This window comes from Myxine glutinosa, chromosome 14, assembly GCF_964187855.1.
Source record: "Myxine glutinosa chromosome 14, kmMyxGlut1.1, whole genome shotgun sequence".
Classification (NCBI taxonomy): Eukaryota; Metazoa; Chordata; class Myxini; order Myxiniformes; family Myxinidae; genus Myxine; species Myxine glutinosa.
Genome location: NC_136274.1, coordinates 88,035,843 through 88,055,098, shown reverse-complemented (window position 1 = coordinate 88,055,098; position 19,256 = coordinate 88,035,843). Strand labels below are relative to the sequence as shown.

The following is a 19,256-nucleotide window of genomic DNA, read 5'->3' as shown; positions in this document are numbered from 1 at the left end:
GAAGCGATAAAAGCAATGAAGAGTGAAAAAGCGGGAGGGCCGACGGGAGTTGTGGGAGATATGTTGAAGGCAGCAGGAAGTTGGGGTGTGAAGAGAATGACAGAGATCTGTAATCTGGTGGTGAAAGAGGGCCGCATTCCAGTGGACTGGGAACTGAGTACCCTCGTCCCTCTATACAAGGGGAAAGGTGACCCTCTGGAGAGTGGCTCGTACCGAGCGATAAAGTTATTGGAGCATGGAATGAAGGTATTGGAAAGGGTGTTGGAGAGGAGGATAAGGAAGAAAGTGAAGAACGACAAAATGCAGTTTGGATATATGCCAGGAAGAGGAACGACAGATGCGCTTTTCATTGTGAGGCAGTTGCAGGAGAAGTACATGGAGAAGAGGAAGAAGTTGTTTTTTGGGTTTGTTGATCTGGAGAAAGCATTCGATAGGGTTCCACGCAAAGTATTGACATGGGCATTGAGGAAGTTAGGAGTGGAGGAATGGTTTATCAGAGTAGTGATGGCAATGTACAAAAGAGCGCACACAGCTGTAAGGACGAAGGATGGGAACAGTGGTGAGTTTGAGGTGAAGGTGGGAGTGCATCAGGGGTCGGTACTAAGTCCACTACTATTTGTAGCTGTGATGGAGGTGCTGGCTCAGAACATAAAGGAGGGTTTACCATGGGAGTTGTTGTATGCAGATGATCTGGTGTTGATTGCGGAAAGTATGGATGGACTGAAGGAAAAGATGAACAAGTGGAAGGAATATATGGAGACAAAAGGTCTGAAGGTGAATATCGGAAAGACGAAGGTGATGGCAAGTGGTAAAGCATGTGGTGAGGTGGAAAGAACTGGGAAGTGGCCGTGTGCTGTGTGCAGGAAGGGTGTCGGAGTGAACTCCATTCAATGTACAATGTGCGCTGAGTGGGTTCATCAAAAATGTCGTGGTCTGAGAGGGTCATTTGCCAGTGTGGCAGCTACATTCAAATGTAAGGTGTGCACAGAGGGAGCTGCAGATGGAGGAAATGTTGAGTTGGATCTTGGAGACGGCATGAAGCTGGAAGGTGTGAAAACATTTTGCTACCTCGGAGACATGCTGAATGGAGACCGTGGATCAGACTCAGCAATGGTTGCTCGAGTGAGATGTGCATGGAAGAAGTTTCGGGAACCGAGTGGCGTGCTGATGAGGACGAGAGTGTCGCTGAAGCTGAAGGGAAAGGTGTATGCTGCATGTGTGAGAAGTGTTATGATTTATGGGAGCGAGACATGGGTAATGAACGTAGAGCAGCAACGAAGGCTGGAAAGGGTGGAAATGTGAATGGTTCGATTGATGTGCGGAGTATCGTTGAGAGAGAGGAAGACAAATGATGAATTGCGAAAGATGATGGGAATATTGCCTGTGATTGATGCTGTGAAGAGGAACAGGTTGAGATGGTTTGGTCATGTGTTGAGGAAGGATGAAAGTGACTGGTTGAGAAGAGTGATGGAAATTAATGCAGAAGGAAGTAGAGGACGGGGAAGACCGAGAAAGACTTGGCTAAAGATGGTGGAAGAAGAAATGCGGGCAAGGGGGTTAACAAGGAGAGATGCAGAAAATAGGGCAAAATGGAGAAGATTGTCATGGGGACCGCAAGGCTAACCCCTGCTCTAGCAGGGAAAATGGCCTTAAATGCATATTGTGTTGTTGTTGCAGTCATTTGCTCAGCAACACCATCATGCTATGTACACGGTCACCCTTTCCATCCACAATGGTTTTTTTTCTTCTTTTTTTGCCTCAACTGTCCAAAATAAAATGAACACAGTAATAAAAACATTTTACAAAGCAAGCATTTTCATGTTCTCTGTATTTAAGAGCTAGTCGTAGTCTTGCGAGGCATAAACGTCCCGATTTCGGCGCTTGATCTTGCGCTCCCCTGAATGCTCATCGCTCACACCAACACGCTTACCCCCAGAGCCCCCAGAACTCTTGGTCTGATCCGGTTCCTCGGACTCCATGGAGTCCTCGGTCTCGCCCAAATCGCGCGAGACAGGACTGCAGCACGAGCTAAAGGCATTGCCGGACTGGACTGAATCGTCGAGGAAAGAGGACGGGGCTGTGCTGAGGAAAGAGCTGAAAACCTTAGATGGGGTGGAATTGTGCAAAGGCACGGGGCTTGGCAGGATGTTCAAAGCAGAATCTGAGATGAGATGCAAGAGAAGAAAGAAAATGAAATTCGAATCGATACTGAATGCACCCAAATACAAATACAGTATACATGTATGTGTATATATACCATACACAGATCAACCGCCCCCCCCCCCCCCCCAACTTGATGAGGCAGCAAGGCACAGATCAAGTCCCACCACAGCGGTTGCTCTATGACCCGCTAGCAACGTGTTGCCTGCCACGCGAACACATAGTCTCTGCCCTGCTGATAAATTAGTCAGGAATATTAAAATCAATCGAAAAAGTGGCATTGAAGAGATGGACATCTCTGCTTTCGTGTCTGTGACCATGGAGCTTTAATCTCAGTCTGCAAAGACTTCAGTACCACGTGGATGCCTCCTAATTTTGAGGTGATGTGTTGGTATAATGTATGCACATGACGTCAGTGTCATGTCATAAGGTCAGTGTGCATATATACACATACATATATACATACAGTCACGTGAGAAAGTAAGTACACCCCATGTAAAGTTTTGACTTTTTCAACATATTTCAACATACAGCTATTTGATCTTCATTTCAACAATATTGATAGATAAAGGTGATATAATATAACAAATATCATGAAACATTTACATTTTGTAGTCCATTGTATAATTTAAATAAACATAAATGCAAATTTCGCATGTGGAAAAAGTAAGTACACCCTTGGCTCTAATAGGTGGTATTGCCCCCTTTGGCAGAAACAACCTCAAGTCAGCATTTCTTATAACTGTCTACCAGTCTCTGACATCGACTGGGAGAAATTTTTGCCCACTCCTCCATGCAGAATTCTTTCAGCTGTGCGATGTTTGAGGGGTTTCTTGCATACACAGCTCGTTTCAAATCCCCCACAACATCTCGATGGGGTTTAGATCCGGGCTTTGACTTGGCCATTCCAGAACCCTCCATTTCTTTCTTTTCAGCTATTCGTTGGTGGATTTACTGGTATGTTTAGGGTCATTGTCATGTTGCAAGGGTCCACCTTCAGTTGAGCTTCAACTCTCCGGCAGATGGCCTCACATTATCCTCAAGCACCTTCTGATACAATGAAGAATTCATAGTGGATTATATGATGGTGAGCTGCCCAGGCCCTGATGCAGCAAAGCTGCCCCAAACCATAATATTTCCACCACCATGCTTCACAGTTGGTATCAGGTTCTTGTGGTCAAATGCTGTCTTTGGTTTTCGCCAAACATGTCTTCTGGTAATGTGGCCAAATAGCTCTACCTTTGACTCATCTGTCCAGAGCATATTGTTCCAGAAGTGCTGGTCTTTGCCTAAGTGTTCAGATTGTTGGGATTCAGATCAGATTCAGGTCTTTGCCTAAGTGTTCAGAACTTTAATCTTGCCTTGATGTTCTTTCTGGACAGCAAAGGTTTCCTCCTGGCACACCTCTCATGCAGATCAAATTTGTGCAGCCTCTTTCTAATGGTAGACTCGTGCACTTTGACATCAACAGTGGCAAGAGCTACCTGGAGGCCCGTGATGACATTCTGGGGTTCTTCGAGACTTCTTTCAGCATCTTTCGGTCTGCTCTTGCTGGGGCGGCCTGGCCTGAACAAGCTTGCAGTTGTTTGGAATCTTCTCCACTTGTAGATGATTTTCCGGACAGTCGAATGATTGATTTCAAATTGTTTGGAGATCTTTTTAAATCCCTTCCCAGACTCGTAGGCATCTATAACCTTCTTTCTGAAGGCCTCAGAGAGCTCTTTTGATCGAGGCATGGTGACGCCGCACACTTCAACAACAAAGAGCAAACCAAACTAAATGTCTGAGGTTTAAATAAGACAGGTACCTCCAAGATCCTCCCCAACAATGTTCTAATCTTTTGCACCCGAGTTGGTGCACCTGATTCTAATTTTAGGTATTTGAAGTAGTGATAAATGTAGGGGTGTACTTACTTTTTCCACATGCGAAATTTGCATTTATGTTTATTTAAATTATATAATGGACTACAAAATGTAAATGTTTCATGATGTTTGTTATATTATATCACCTTTATCTGTCAATATTGTTGAAATGAAGATCAAATAGCTGTATGTTGAAATATGTTGAAAAAGTCAAAAACTTTACATGGGGTGGACTTACTTTTTCACGTGACTGTATACACGTATGCATTGTCTGTCCTGTGTTGTCGCTGAACTACTCCCTCAAACTTTTGTGAAATCGTAACAAACTTCCGGTATGCACCTACCTCTCCCATGTGTATGTCCCAAGGGGGGTGTTTTTAAGTTGTTACATATTTATGTGAATGTATGTGAATTACCATTCAGGTCTTTGCTTATCCGTGTGTAGTATATTAAGTTGTGGTGTAGTTGTTGTGGTTGGAGGGTCAGGAGCCCTTCGGAACCAGTGGCCGGAAACGGAAGTGGCCGGAAACGGAAGAAGAAAAGACACGAGGAGAAAAAGGACGGGGAATCTTCTTCCTCGCCCCGCGACGACAGAAGGTGGAATCGACCTTGCGCTGCGCGGAAAACAGAGGCGTTCCGAAACCCGTTTGGCGAGAGGAGTTACCTGGCCGCGTAATTACCTTTGGACACGTGAAGTCCCCGTGAGTTCGTGCACGGAACCAAGCGGTCGCACGTTGGGCCGCGCGCGCGTTACAAACCGCGCTCGGTTTTGCCCCGTCTACAAGGACGCGTACGGGTCGCACTTTGGAGCCTCGCACGCGTTACAAACCGCGCTCGGTTTTGCCCCGTCTACAAGGACGCGTACGGGTCGCACTTCGGGGCCTCGCGCGCGTTGGAAGCCGCGCTGGGTTTTTGCCCCGTTGCTTGGCAAGGAGGTGCGCTGCAGCAGCTGTCCCCGGTACGAGACGGCACGTTTGGAGCACGTCCGCCCGGGGTTCGTTCAACCGCCCGTGTGCGGAGACGAGAGACATTGTGAGAGACATTGACCACGGAGGGAGTCAGGAGTGGGGCTCACGTGAGGAATATATAAGATGGCCATCTTAGAGTTAGTGTAGATGAGTTTATACCTTTGTAATATTGACGGTGCATTGTGGATGGTTGTTGATTGCTCAGAGAATATATTATTGATTATTCCGGATCCTTGGTGTGGGGTTTCTTCTTGACCGGAATTCATATTGATTGCGTTACGAAAGCGTATAAACCATATATCTTTCTGGCGGGGTCCCTCCCACGGTCCGGGGGATCACCCAGACCAGGTAGTTACCGGGAGGACCACGTAACAGAATTGGGGGCTCGTCCAAATTACGATTTGCGGTTTCGCAATTGGGTCTACGTCCGGGATTTAAAATTGTATAAAATAATAAAATAATAATATTTTTTATTAATTAAAATTTATTAATTAATTATTAATTGGTAAAAAAAAAATTTTTTGAGAAATTGGGGTAAAGTCTTGGGTGAAGGTTAACAGGTGTTAACGATAGGCACCATGGCGTTTGTGGCACAGAACTTTGGGGTAACACCGAGTGAGGCACAGTTCCGAGCGTTGCTAAAGTCGGACCTCTTGAAATTGGCCAAACATTTTAACTTGGAGGTCCGAACTAATTTGAGGAAGGCAGAGTTGCAGGCCACGGTGATACAATCTATGGTGGGATTAGGAAAATGGGACGAGTTAGCCTGGGAGTGGCTACCCGAAGAACCAGAAGACGTTGAGCTCCGGAAACTGGAGTTGCAATTACGGAGCCAGGAACGGATTAAAGAAGAAGAAAGGAAAGCAGAAAAGGAAAGAGCAGGAGAAGAAAGGAAAGCAGAAGAGAGGAGGGAAGAGAAACAAGCGGAGGAAAGGAGAGTGGAACGAGAACTCCAGGAAAGGTTAGAAGACAAAAAAGCAGAGGAAAGGAGAGTGGAACGAGAACTCCAGGAAAGGTTGGAAGAGAAAACAGCACAAGAAAGAACCGAGGAAAGGAGAGTGGAAAGAGAACTCCAGGAAAGAAGAGAAAAGGAACAAGCAGAGGAAAGGAGAGCTGCAAGGGACCTCGAAGCAGAGGAGAGAAAAGCGGAAAGGGAATTAAAGGAACGTGACATGGAGCTTCAGCAAGAAATCAAATTCAAGGAGCTGGAGTTAATGAGAGAACGGGGAGAGACACCACCCTTGCTGACGGGGTCGACACCTAACCAGAAAACCTGGGATGTGGGCAGACATGTGAGGCTGGTTCCACCGTTCAGTGAAAAAGAAGTCGCAAAATTTTTTCCACACTTTGAGAAGGTGGCTCGACAATTAAACTGGCCGGAGGAGGCCTGGACCATACTCGTGCAAAGTGTGCTGGTGGGGAAAGCTCAGGAAATTTATTCGGCGCTACCAATAGACCAATGTGCAGATTATGAGGTACTGAAGAAGCACATCCTCAAAGCCTATGAGTTGGTTCCGGAAGCTTACAGGCAAAAATTCAGGAATGCCAGGAAGAGGGAGAGTGAGACCCATGTGGAGTTTGCCAGAGTGAAAGAAAACATGTTTGATCGGTGGTGTGAGTCAAAAGGAGTCGGGAAAGACTTCGAGAAATTGCGGGACTTGATCCTGGTGGAGGAATTCCAGCAGTGTGTCCACGAGGACATCAAAGTGTACCTGCAGGAAACGAAGGTACCAAAGTTGTGGGACGCAGCCACCATGGCAGATGATTATGCCTTAACCCACCGAATAGGGGTCCACGAACCTAACTCCTCGCCTAGATCTCCGCAGGGGAGGTGGGGAACAGCAGGTGCGGAGAACGACCATACATGGCGGCGGCCTCGAGATGATTATGGGGACAACTATGATACCCCACCGGTTCGAAATCGGAGGGATGAGGGCCCAAGACAAACTTATAGTTCGGGGGGCCCGAGGCAGACCACGAGTTTTTCCTCCGGGCCTACTTGCGCTTTTTGCAAGAAACCTGGACACTTGATGTCCAGTTGTTACCGCATGAAAAGCGAAGACCCAGAGCGGAGTCCGACTACTACGACTCCAAATGCAATGGCCATTGTGAGAAACCGCCATCAAAAGGGTTACCAACCATTTATTTCAGAGGGGTTTGTGTCACGGGATGGAGCCTCGACTAACCGGAAACCGGTTAGGATATTGAGGGACACAGGGGCACATCAATCTTTAATGCTTGAAGGCATTTTGCCATGGTCCGAGGAGACGGCAACGGGGGATAGTGTTCGTTTACAGGGGATCGGGGGCGGTGTTAGTGCTCCCCTTCATGTCATCCATTTGGAGTCCGATTTGGTGTCAGGACCGGTCACCGTCGGTTTACAAGCCACGCTTCCTGTAGAGGGTGTATCTGTGGTTATCGGGAATGATTTGGCCGGGGGTCAAGTTTATGGTAACCTGAGGGTTGGTAAAGAGCCCAGCAGGGAAAATAACGCCACACCAGCTCGGGATGGCGACAAAAGTGCCAAGCTATTTGTAGGGGGACTGAACTTCAAAACAGAGGAAGAGGTTCTGACCTCTGTCTTCAACAGATATGGGCCGCTGGTGGAAGTGCGGTTGGTAAGAGACTGGGAAACGCAACAGTCAAGAGGGTTCGGCTTTGTCACGTTTGCCAGCACAAAAGACGCCAGAGAGGCAGAGAAGAATTGGAATGGCAAGGATTTGGAGGGTCGGACCATAACAGTAGGGAAGGCATTTCGTAGGCGTCGAGAGGTCTACAGGAGAGGACAACGGGGCGGTAGTTTTGGTGGTGGCCGAGAAGGAGACCGCTATTCATGGGACTACAGGGACCAGTGGTCCCACCCTAATTATTAGGGAAGTTCTGAGAAGTTGAAGCACTGAAGGCGGCGGAGCCGCCGAGCCAAGATTCCTACACGAATTAACCGTGAACGCCGTTCCTAAAGGCGTCCAGGTAGTGAACTTTCATGCACGGACTAACCGTGAACTCCACGTTCCTCAAGGCGCCCATGTAGAGAACTTTCCTGCACGGACTAACCGTGAACTCCGCGTTCCTAAAGGCATCCATGTAGTGAATACTCGGCTTGGCCTCCCGGAAAAAGTGCTATCGAGTTGCTTAACTTTGGATCTTTGATCAACCCTTAACCTTCATTCCCAAGATATGGACGGTCAAAGTCAGAGGGTCATGAGATGGAGTTTGATTTGGCAGGGACAATGTCGTTGTGGTACTTAGTCCAGAGGGAGTAATCTGGAGGGGTTGTGGTGGAATTTTGGTTGCTTTATTTTTAAGTGATAACGGGGCCCGGGGGGAACTGATAATGTGGGGGGGGGGTTGAGTTATCTGGTTTGTTTCTCCCAAATTGGGCGGCAAAGAAAGTTTTCGCTGGGTTCAAACTTTCTTTCTTGAAGGGGGGGAGTGTTACATATTTATGTGAATGTATGTGAATTACCATTCAGGTCTTTGCTTATCCGTGTGTAGTATATTAAGTTGTGGTGTAGTTGTTGTGGTTGGAGGGTCAGGAGCCCTTCGGAACCAGTGGCCGGAAACGGAAGTGGCCGGAAACGGAAGAAGAAAAGACACGAGGAGAAAAAGGACGGGGAATCTTCTTCCTCGCCCCGCGACGACAGAAGGTGGAATCGACCTTGCGCTGCGCGGAAAACAGAGGCGTTCCGAAACCCGTTTGGCGAGAGGAGTTACCTGGCCGCGTAATTACCTTTGGACACGTGAAGTCCCCGTGAGTTCGTGCACGGAACCAAGCGGTCGCACGTTGGGCCGCGCGCGCGTTACAAACCGCGCTCGGTTTTGCCCCGTCTACAAGGACGCGTACGGGTCGCACTTTGGAGCCTCGCACGCGTTACAAACCGCGCTCGGTTTTGCCCCGTCTACAAGGACGCGTACGGGTCGCACTTCGGGGCCTCGCGCGCGTTGGAAGCCGCGCTGGGTTTTTGCCCCGTTGCTTGGCAAGGAGGTGCGCTGCAGCAGCTGTCCCCGGTACGAGACGGCACGTTTGGAGCACGTCCGCCCGGGGTTCGTTCAACCGCCCGTGTGCGGAGACGAGAGACATTGTGAGAGACATTGACCACGGAGGGAGTCAGGAGTGGGGCTCACGTGAGGAATATATAAGATGGCCATCTTAGAGTTTGTGTAGATGAGTTTATACCTTTGTAATATTGACGGTGCATTGTGGATGGTTGTTGATTGCTCAGAGAATATATTATTGATTATTCCGGATCCTTGGTGTGGGGTTTCTTCTTGACCGGAATTCATATTGATTGCGTTACGAAAGCGTATAAACCATATATCTTTCTGGCGGGGTCCCTCCCACGGTCCGGGGGATCACCCAGACCAGGTAGTTACCGGGAGGACCACGTAACAAAGTTCATAATTTTTTTTTAACTTAAATCTTCAACTTCAATTCTTTATAAAAATGTAAAATCACGAATATTACAAATACATGTACAAAACAAATGTATTACGATTGGTGTCAGCAAACTAACACAGCTACTCACATGCAGCTCGTCTCTATAGCGACGTCTGATTGGGTGTTTTGAATTGCACAGTGGAAGTTGGTAATTACGTGGAGGTGAGGTAATTTTAATAACGGGGCTGTGAGGTGTTTTTAATAATTTGGCGTTTATATGTTGGTGAGGCGTTTTGAATCATGTGGCATGTACATGGTTGTGTGAGGTGTTTTGAATTACGTGCTGGTGAGGTCAAGTATTTAACATACTTATGGTCATATTTAATGTACGTCAATGCAGTGTCTGTCACGTCCCGTCACATAACTGAACTATTCGCTCAAACTCTTGCGAAATTTTCCCAAACATCCAGTCTGCATGTACCCCTCCCATGTGCAAGTGCTAAGCAGTTACTCATGAAATTTTTTTGAAGGTGATGTAATGGCAACTTCAATTGCTTATAAAAATGTAATAACATGAATATTACAAATACATTTCTGCAAAAGAAATGTTTGTATTATTGGTGTAAATCATAGCACAGCAACTCACGTGCAGTCGTTATACAACACAACAACAACAGGCATTTTAAGGCCATTTTCCCTGCAAGAGCGGGGGATAGCCTTGCGGTCCCCATGACAATCTTCTCCATTTTGCCCTATTTTCTGCATCTCCCCTTGTTAACCCCCTTGCCCGCATTTCTTCTTCGACCTTCTTTAGCCAAGTCTTTCTCAGTCTTCCCCATCCTCTACTTCCTTCTACATTCATTTCCATCACTCTTCTCAACCAGTCACTTTCATCCTTCCTCAACACATGACCAAACCATCTCAACCTGTTCCTCTTCACAGCATCAATCACAGGCTCTATTCCCAACATCTTTCTCAATTCATCATTTGTCTTCTTCTCTCTCAGCGATACCCCGCACACCCACCAAACCATTCGCATTTCCACCCTTTCCAGCCTTCGTTGCTGCTCTACGTTCATTACCCATGTCTCGTTCCATAAATCATAACACTTCTCACACATGCAGCATACACCTTTCCCTTCAGCTTCAACGACACTCCCCTCCTCATCAGCACGCCACTCAGTTCCCGAAACTTCTTCCATGCACATCTCACTCTAGCAACCGTTGCCGAGTCAGATCCACCTTCTCCATTCAGCATGTCTCCGAGGTAGCAAAATGTTTTCACACCTTCCAGCTTCACGCCGTCTCCAAGATCCAACTCAACATTTCTTCAGCTCCCTCTGTGCACACCTTACATTTGAATGTAGCTGCCACACTGGTTAATGACCCTCTCAAACCACGACATTTTTGATGAACCCACTCAGCGCACATTGGACATTGAATGAAATTCACACCGACACACTTCCTGCACACAGCACACGGCCACTTCCCAGTTCTTTCCACCTCACCACATGCTTTACCACTTGCCATCACCTTCGTCTTTCCGATATTCACCTTCAGACCTTTTGTCTCCATACATTCCTTCCACTTGTTCATCTTCTCCTTCAGTCCATCCATACTTTCTGCAATCAACACCAAATCATCTGCATACAACAACTCCCACGGTAAACCCTCGTTTACGGTCTGAGCCAGCACCTCCATCACAGCTACAAATAGTAGTGGACTTAGTACCGACCCCTGATGCACTCCCACATTCACCTCAAACTCACCACTGTTCCCGTGCTTCATCCTTACAGCTGTGCGCGCTCTTTTGTACATTGCCATCACTACTCTGATCAACCATTCCTCCACTCCTAACTTCCTCATTGCCCATGTCACTACTTCACGTGCAACCCAATCGAATGCTTCTCCAGATCAACAAACCCAAGAAACAACTTCTTCCTCTTCTCCATATACTTCTCCTGCAACTGCCTCACAATAAAAAGCACGTCTGTCGTTCCTCTTCCTGGCATAAATCCAAACTGCATTTCATCAATCTTCACTCAGTCGTTATCCTCAGTTAAAACAAGGCTGTCTCTATGGCGACGTGTGATGAGGCATTTTGAATTGCACAGCGGGAGTGTGTAATTTTGATCGCTCAATGGTGAAGAATCACTAAAATTCTCAGTTCCACATCTGGATCTTCATCAAAATCTAATAATTTCGTCTTTGTCACACACCCAACCTCTCTACCAAATTCCGTCCGAATCCGTCAACGCCAAATTCACAATGTCACACCAAATTCCGTCACAATGTTGAGATATCTTGTTCAGACAGACAAACAAACAAGCCGGGGTGAAAATATAACCTCCATCCTCTTTCGGTGGCGGAGGTAATGAAGCAACTCATGGCATGTTTACTCCAAAAATGCGGTACCTTTGAAACAAAGTTTGGTGGGGATACATTCCAATTGGATAAGAGGGGAGTTATGTAATAAGCGGCTTGGAAATGCTGTGTATTTCTCAGTTTGATAAGTTTGGCTTTTGTTTCAAATGAGTCGAGGAGAGGCGAGGAGATGAGATAAGCATTGGCATCACAAAGTGCTCGCCGAATCAGCTTACCACTCGTGTCAGCGAGACAAATGAAGCATCGGCGGCCCTTTCATCTCCGTCAACATCATCATCGTCCAGCAGGATCTCATCGGGGTTCAAAGAAGAATTCCCTGATAGGTCAGCACTGCTGAGGTTTACAATGAGGGACGAATTGGATGCTTCAGCAAGTCCATGGCCAGCCCTGCATGGAAATGCACACATGGAACCAACATTTCTACAATGGATGATAAATTACGGCAAATGGAATACAACACCATGTTTACCAATAAAAGGTAATGGCGAGAAAAATTGCACAAACAAACAAAAAAAAAATCTTTAATTTTACATGATCTAATGCTAGAAATAAACGCATATGCACGCAGACATGCACGCACGCACACACGCACGCACGCACGCACGCACGCACACACACACACACACACACACACACACACACACACACACACACACACACACACACACACACACACACACACACACACGACAAAGCCGGGAATTCCCAGGGCATTGTGGTTACGAGCGATGCCACAACAATGGCACAACATTTCTCAACACACTAAGAGCAGGGAATTCCCCAAGGAGGAATACCTCCTCCCCATGGATTGTCCGTGCTCGTATTCTTTTATAATGCTGAGGGTTAAGCAAGGAAGCGGCAGGTACCATTTTGAAAGTGTTTGGTAGTACTGGGCCGGGGTTTGAACCTCCAACCTCCCAGACGATTGGTCTAACAATTACACCACGAGTCTGGCTTTGTAAATGGAATTCAGTTTTAATGCAAATTAAAATTTCGACGCAATTCAGTTTAATGCTTTAACAGTTTTAATGCTCTTCCACGAGCCTCGATCTTGTATACAAAATAAATAAATAATAATAAGAAGAAATAAAAAATGCAATTCATTGCTAAAATAAACCCGAGGTTACACAGAGATTCTAACATCCGGGCACCTTCACACAACTGCCTGCTTTTGTCAAAATAAACTGTCGTAGCTTTCACGCTTCCAAGTAACGAAGACAAATGAAGAGCTATTGATGCAAACGCATTGAATAAATGTGAAAAGGCCTCATATTGTCTGCACCAGTCTGCTTTAACACAATGATCACTGAAGGTAGCAGTGCTAGCCCAAAGTCACCACCGGGCTCACCGAGCTGCTGCCAAGATGAACACATCTGTAAGTCCCAGGCGGCGACAATAGGTGGCCGTCTGTGGGCTGGGTACAGGAACAGGTGGCTTAACCTTCCCCCCTACAATATTCTTCGGGGAGTAGAATGGAACCGTGGGTGAGAAACTGGTTGGAACAGCAAGATCACCGCTCAGGAGGTCACGAACACGGGACAGGTCATCAGCACAAAGCTTCACAACGCTATGGGCGACAGAAAGCACCATCATCACCACCAAAACAATTTCAGACTAGAATCCGGGCACTCGGTAGAGCGCATACCTTCGCCGCAGCTACTGTTCTGTACTTGGCATGGGAGTGTATGCGATGTGAAACTTTATGTGAAATGCGATCGATTTTTAAAAATCAGAATTTGAGCAAATCTGTTTCATTCGTCTGTTAATATTCGTCCGCTTTTGCGAAGGCCTCCCCGATTGACAAATCTGCAATTTGAATTTCATTTGAGGTTGAAATGATTGCGGGAGATCGCGTTATAGTGATGACGTCTTGGATGGACATCCTCTTCTTCAGTCGCTCATAACTTTGAGTGAAATACGATCGAGTTAAAAATAGTCAGAATTTGAGCAAATCTGTTTCATTCGTTTGTTAATATGCCTCATCTCTTGACAAATCTGCAATTATAATTTTTTTTGAGGTTGAAATGATCGCGGGAGATCGCGTTATAGTGATGACGTCCTGGATGGACATCTTCTTCTTCAGTCGCTCATAACTTTGAGTGAAATACGATCGAGTTAAAAATAGTCAGAATTTGAGCAAATCTGTTTCCCAAAATCTAATCAAATGTGTCCCGTATAATAACCAATCATCCCACCAAATTTCATGCAATTCGGTTGAATACTTTTTGAGTTATGCGATTAACATACACACACACAGACATACAAATAAATACACAGCGATCAAAACATAACCTTCCGCTTTTGCGAAGGTAATAACAGAAATTATCTTGTGAACCAAAACAAAATATTGCTACTGATGTGTCTCAGGTGTAATTGGTTTTTAGTTTATACTAGTTATTTCCATAGTACATGTTCAGCATAAGTGTACGTAACATGTGTATGCCAGGCAGTGTCAAATTTGTTTTTCTTAAGTTTCCTTCACCTTCCCTCCCAGACAGCTCATATCTACAAAACGATATACCCACCTTTGTGTTTATATGGTTTTCCCCATTGTGAGGTGTTGGTATGTTTTCCTTAAATAAATAATGGCAGTGCAAGATTCCACATGGCCTGGACACAGTGAAAAACTGGTATTTGTGGCGCAAGGCAGCCACCCGGATAGAGGCACCGAGAACCATGTACGTCCCCGTAGCAGGTGTACGTCCCCGTAGCAGGCATGGGCCCTGATCATAGAGCACCACAACTGGGACGACCCGATGGCTACAATACTGGTGTCAGCGAGATATGGACCGAAGGTATGAGAAATCGCACCTCAGGAGAAATTGCTGAGCGCGATTGGCACTACAAATTAATTGCGATGAGCGATCAAAGTGGCTCGAACCAGGGGGCCCACTGGACTGATGCCACTATAGCCTCGGCCAAAATGCAAGCAGAGGGGTCGTTATCGAGTGCTGTGGTGTTGCCCCCACTACCCAGTAGCCCCATAGACTCCAATAGCTATCCCGGTGCCTCCAACTGAATCAGCAGTGGGGGGTAACAGGCCGGCATTACTGCAGCAGCAGGGCGATAGCCAGGAAGTGATGGCCAATGTTAACAGCTGATGGCTGCCATGGAAGCAGCCCAAGTCGAGAGGACGGAAGAAATCAAGGCCAACCATGAGGAATGGCGGAAGCCTGGCAGATGTGCGTAGTTCATAGCAAGGACTGACAGATTAGGAATAGCATCGGAACGGGAGTTAGAGGGAAAGAAAAGAATGTGCGACTCTGCACGCCAGTTGGGGATCTAGTAGCCAGAGCCAAGAGGTCAAGAGGAGAGTTAGAACAGGCCATGGCAGATGAGGTCAGTGGACGTACTTAGGTGGAGATGTCTGCGGCATGTGCGACTCTGCACGTGCAGGGATCCATGCCGGAGAAACATGATTGCGGGCGGCGTCCGGCAATGGACACCAGGTATGTGGATAAATGGTGTGAATGGGGAACAGGGGTCCAGATAACATGAGTTTGGACAGGGACGCTTCCCAAGGTGCATGTAGATGTGAAGGAGCCCAGCACATGAACTACCCGAAGCCGCAGCGAAGGTCTGTGTGGTCCATTGAATGGCCGGTTTACAAACTATGCTTTTCGGTGCACATCGACCTTTCTTGCCGAGAGATTGAAACCACATGGCCTGTGCATACTGGGCCAGGTGTTGCAGAGGGAAAGTGTGCATGTGCATGTAAGTGGTGAGCGACAAATGCGGGGCACCTGTGCAAGGTGAAAAAAATGGAGGAACGCAGATGGGAGAGCCACCTCTGTCGACAGACTGTATAGCAGCAGTTTTAGAGTGGCTTCCCGAGGGATTAACAAGCACAGCTCCAGCTCAGGGTGAGCCGAGGGCCGCATGTGGGAGCATGCATGCCCCTGGAGTGTAGTTGGAATTTAACTTGCATGCTCACTCCATGGTTTATGGAAAGCTTAGAGTACAAAAAGGAAATGGCACCATGTTAGCCCCAGTAAGCCTTGGAGAGAAGGATGGGGCTGAAAGGTAAATCGGAGAAAGGGACAGATCCCCCACGAGCCCTGCAGAAATGGAGGGGGAAGCGAAAAGCTAAATTTGCATGGTCCCCCCATGAGTATTGGCAAGAAGGTGGAGGAACCATAACTCTCAGGGATGGGCCACGTAGGGACCCCTAGGTGAGTGCACGGCAGCCCGTGCAACGTGCATGGAGGACCATGCAGAGAGCATAGCGAAAGTGGGCATGGTGACCGCAAGGCATGGGGTCCCGTAGCAAGGGCGTTGGGCGTGGAGGCCGAGGACGAGTTCTCTCAGGATTTAGATGACGACACAAATCGACGGGGTTTCAAATAATTAGCCCATTGCCCTTGCAGCGGAAAACTGGGGTTTCCAATCACTTCTGTGTCTGCCTGTGAACATATGTGTGTGGCTGTCCATCTGTCTGTCCAGGCCATAACGTTTTTACCATTTTTTGGTAAAAAAAAGAAAAAAAAGAAGCTTTTATCAAATTGTCACCAGTGTTATTATGAGAAAAAGCGTTACGCCTAGGTCCCCCGTCGGTGAAGTGATGTGAGTTGACAAAGTTTAAGACGCAGAAAACATGCTATGATATGATATTTCGCTCACAAGGTTCAGACCTACATGGAGGTGGCTATATTGGATTTTGACGTGGCCACCCAATTTTCAATAGCCTTCTTCCTTATGCCTAGATGCACCCACACACCAGATTAGAAGTTGGTACTTCGCTTATTTTTCAAGATATTCTGCTCACAAGGTTCAGACATACATGGCGGTGGCCATATTGGATTTTGCCGTGGCGACCCAATTTTCAATAGCGTTCTTCCTTGCGCCTATATACACCCAAACACCAGATTAGAAGTTGGTGCTTTGCTTATTTTTCAAGATATTACGCTCACAAGGTTCAGACATACATGGCGGTGGCCATCTTGGATTTTGACGTGGCGACGCAATTTTCAATGGCCTTCTTGCTTATGCCGAGGTACACCCACACACCAAATTAGAAGTTGGTACTTCGCTTATTTTTCAAGATATTAATCTCACAAGGTTCAGACATACATGGCGGTGGCCATCTTGGATTTTGACGTGGCGACCCAATAGATACACCCACACACCAGATTAGACGTTGGTACTTCGCTTATTGTTCGAGATATTTCGCTCACAAGTTTCAGACATATATATGGTGGCGGCCATCTTGGATTTTGACGTGGCGACCCAATTTTCAATCGCGTTTTTTTTTCTTTGTATACAGGATCGAGGCTCGTGAAAGAGCTAACATTAATCACACAAAAAAATCAAACAGACACATAAAACATATAATAAAGGGAGCGGGAGACAAGATGGGGAGAGAGGGGGAAGCACACAAACACTACATTTGAGAGCAGGGACATCGAGAGATCTGTGTGAGGGAGAGGGCTTGGGGGGAGGAGGTGTGGGAAGGGGGGGCGTTCGTCCTTATGCAGAGATACACCCACACCCCAGATTAGAAGTTGGTACTTCGCTTATTTTTCAAGATATTCATCTCACAAGGTTCAGACATATATATGGTGGCGGCCATCTTGTATTTTGACGTGGCGACCCAATTTTCAATAGCGTTCTTCCTTTTGCCGAGATACACCCACACACCAAATTAGAAGTTGGTACTTCGCTTATTTTTCAAGATATTCATCTCACAAGGTTCAGCCATACATGGCTGGGCCATCTTGGATTTTGACGTGGCGACCCAATTTTCAATAGCGTTCTTCCTTATGCCTAGATACACCCAAACACCAGATTAGAAGTTGGTACTTCGCTTATTTTTCAAGATATTCATCTCACAAGGTTCAGACATACATGGTGGCGTCCATCTTGGATTTTGACGTGGCGACCCAATTTTCAATAGCGTTCTTCCTTATGCCTAGATACACCCACACACCAGATTAGAAGTTGGTACTTCACTTATTTTTCAAGATATGCAGGTTACAAGGTTCAGACATACATGGTGGCGGCCATCTTGGATTTTGACGTGGCGACCCAATTTTAAACAGCGTTCTTGCTTGTGCCTAGATACCCCCCCCCCCTCCCCCCCAATTAGAAGTTGGTACTTCGCTTATTTTTCAAAATATTTCACTCACAAGGTTCAGACATATATATGGTGGCGGCCATCTTGGATTTTGACGTGGAGACCCAATTTTCAATAGCGTTCTTCCTTATGCCGAGATACACCCACACACCAAATTAGACATTGGTACTTTGCTTATTTTTCAAGATATTCATCTCACAATGTTCAGACATACATGGCGGCGGCCATCTTGGATTTTGACGTGGCAACCCAATTTTCAATAGCGTTCTTCCTTATGCATAGATACATCCACACACCAGATTAGAAGTTGGTACTTCGCTTATTTTTCAAGATATGCAGGTTACAAGGTTCAGACATACATGGCATCAGACATACATGGCGGCGGCCATCTTGGATTTTGACGTGGGTTGCACCCACACACCAAATTTGAATGCGGTCCATCGCGTACGCATGCACGCACACACGCCCGCCCGGCACGGATGGACGGACGGACACACGGACGTAGGGGAAAGCGATAGTCCCCCTTTCGCTCCGCTGAGCGACGGGGGACAATATGGAGAAGACAAATAAATAATTTAGTCAAAAGGTCAGCATCACATAAAATTGCCAATATTCATCCAATTGACCTGAAATTGTAATAATTTCACATGATTGGTTCACGAATCAAAAGCTAGAAGCAGATTGTTCTTTTTTAGATGAAAAGGTCAAAAGTCAAGGCTGCATAAAAATCGTCAGTTTATTTTATTTTTAGCCGTTTTCGTTTTGTTTAGTATACGAAGAAAGAAGAAGAAGCATAAATACAAAGCGCATGCGGATGGGCTTTGTATTTTTCCGATGATTTATACTTTCATTTTTAATTGGTTGACAGGATACAGTAGATGCCTTCCTCTTCTCATCCTGACAAGATTATGAATGGGTGAGGAGTTGATAAGGTGAATGTGAATGAGGTACGTGGACCTAAAATGTTTAGGAATAAATATTGGACGAATGGTGTATTGAGTTGGATCTTGGAGACGGCGTGAAGCTGGAAAGTGTGAAAACATTTTGCTACCTAGGAGACATGCTGAATGGAGAAGGTGGATCATACTGAGTGGAAGTTTCGGGAACTGAGTGGCGGGCTGACGAGGAGGGGAGTGTCGTTGAAGCTGAAGGGAAAGGTGTATGCTGCATGTGTGAGAAGTGTTATGATTTATGGGAGCGAGACATGGGTAGCGAAGGCTGGAAAGGGTGGAAATGCGAATGGTTCGACGGATGTGCGGAGTATCGTTGAGAGAGAGGAAGACAAATGATGAATTGCGAAAGATGATGGGAATAGAGCCTGTGATGGATGCTGTGAAGAGGATCAGGTTGAGATGGTTTGGTCATGTGTTGAGGAAGGATGAAAGTGACTGGTTGAGAAGAGTGATGGAAATGAATGTAGAAGGAAGTAGA

General features: G+C 46.5%; 1 pseudogene across 1 annotated transcript in view; it reads right to left on the bottom strand.

Moving 5' to 3' along the window:
* Window positions 1-1,142: 1,142 nt before the first annotated feature.
* The window catches only part of LOC137439295 (lariat debranching enzyme-like), a 29,755-nt pseudogene continuing 11,641 nt past the window's right edge, over window positions 1,143-19,256 (bottom strand). The window contains exons 9-11 of the transcript XR_013621330.1: window positions 13,101-13,319; window positions 11,968-12,139; window positions 1,143-2,161 (exon numbers count right to left, since the gene is read on the bottom strand). The product of XR_013621330.1 is annotated as a lariat debranching enzyme-like (transcript). The remainder of the gene's footprint in view (window positions 2,162-11,967; window positions 12,140-13,100; window positions 13,320-19,256) is intronic.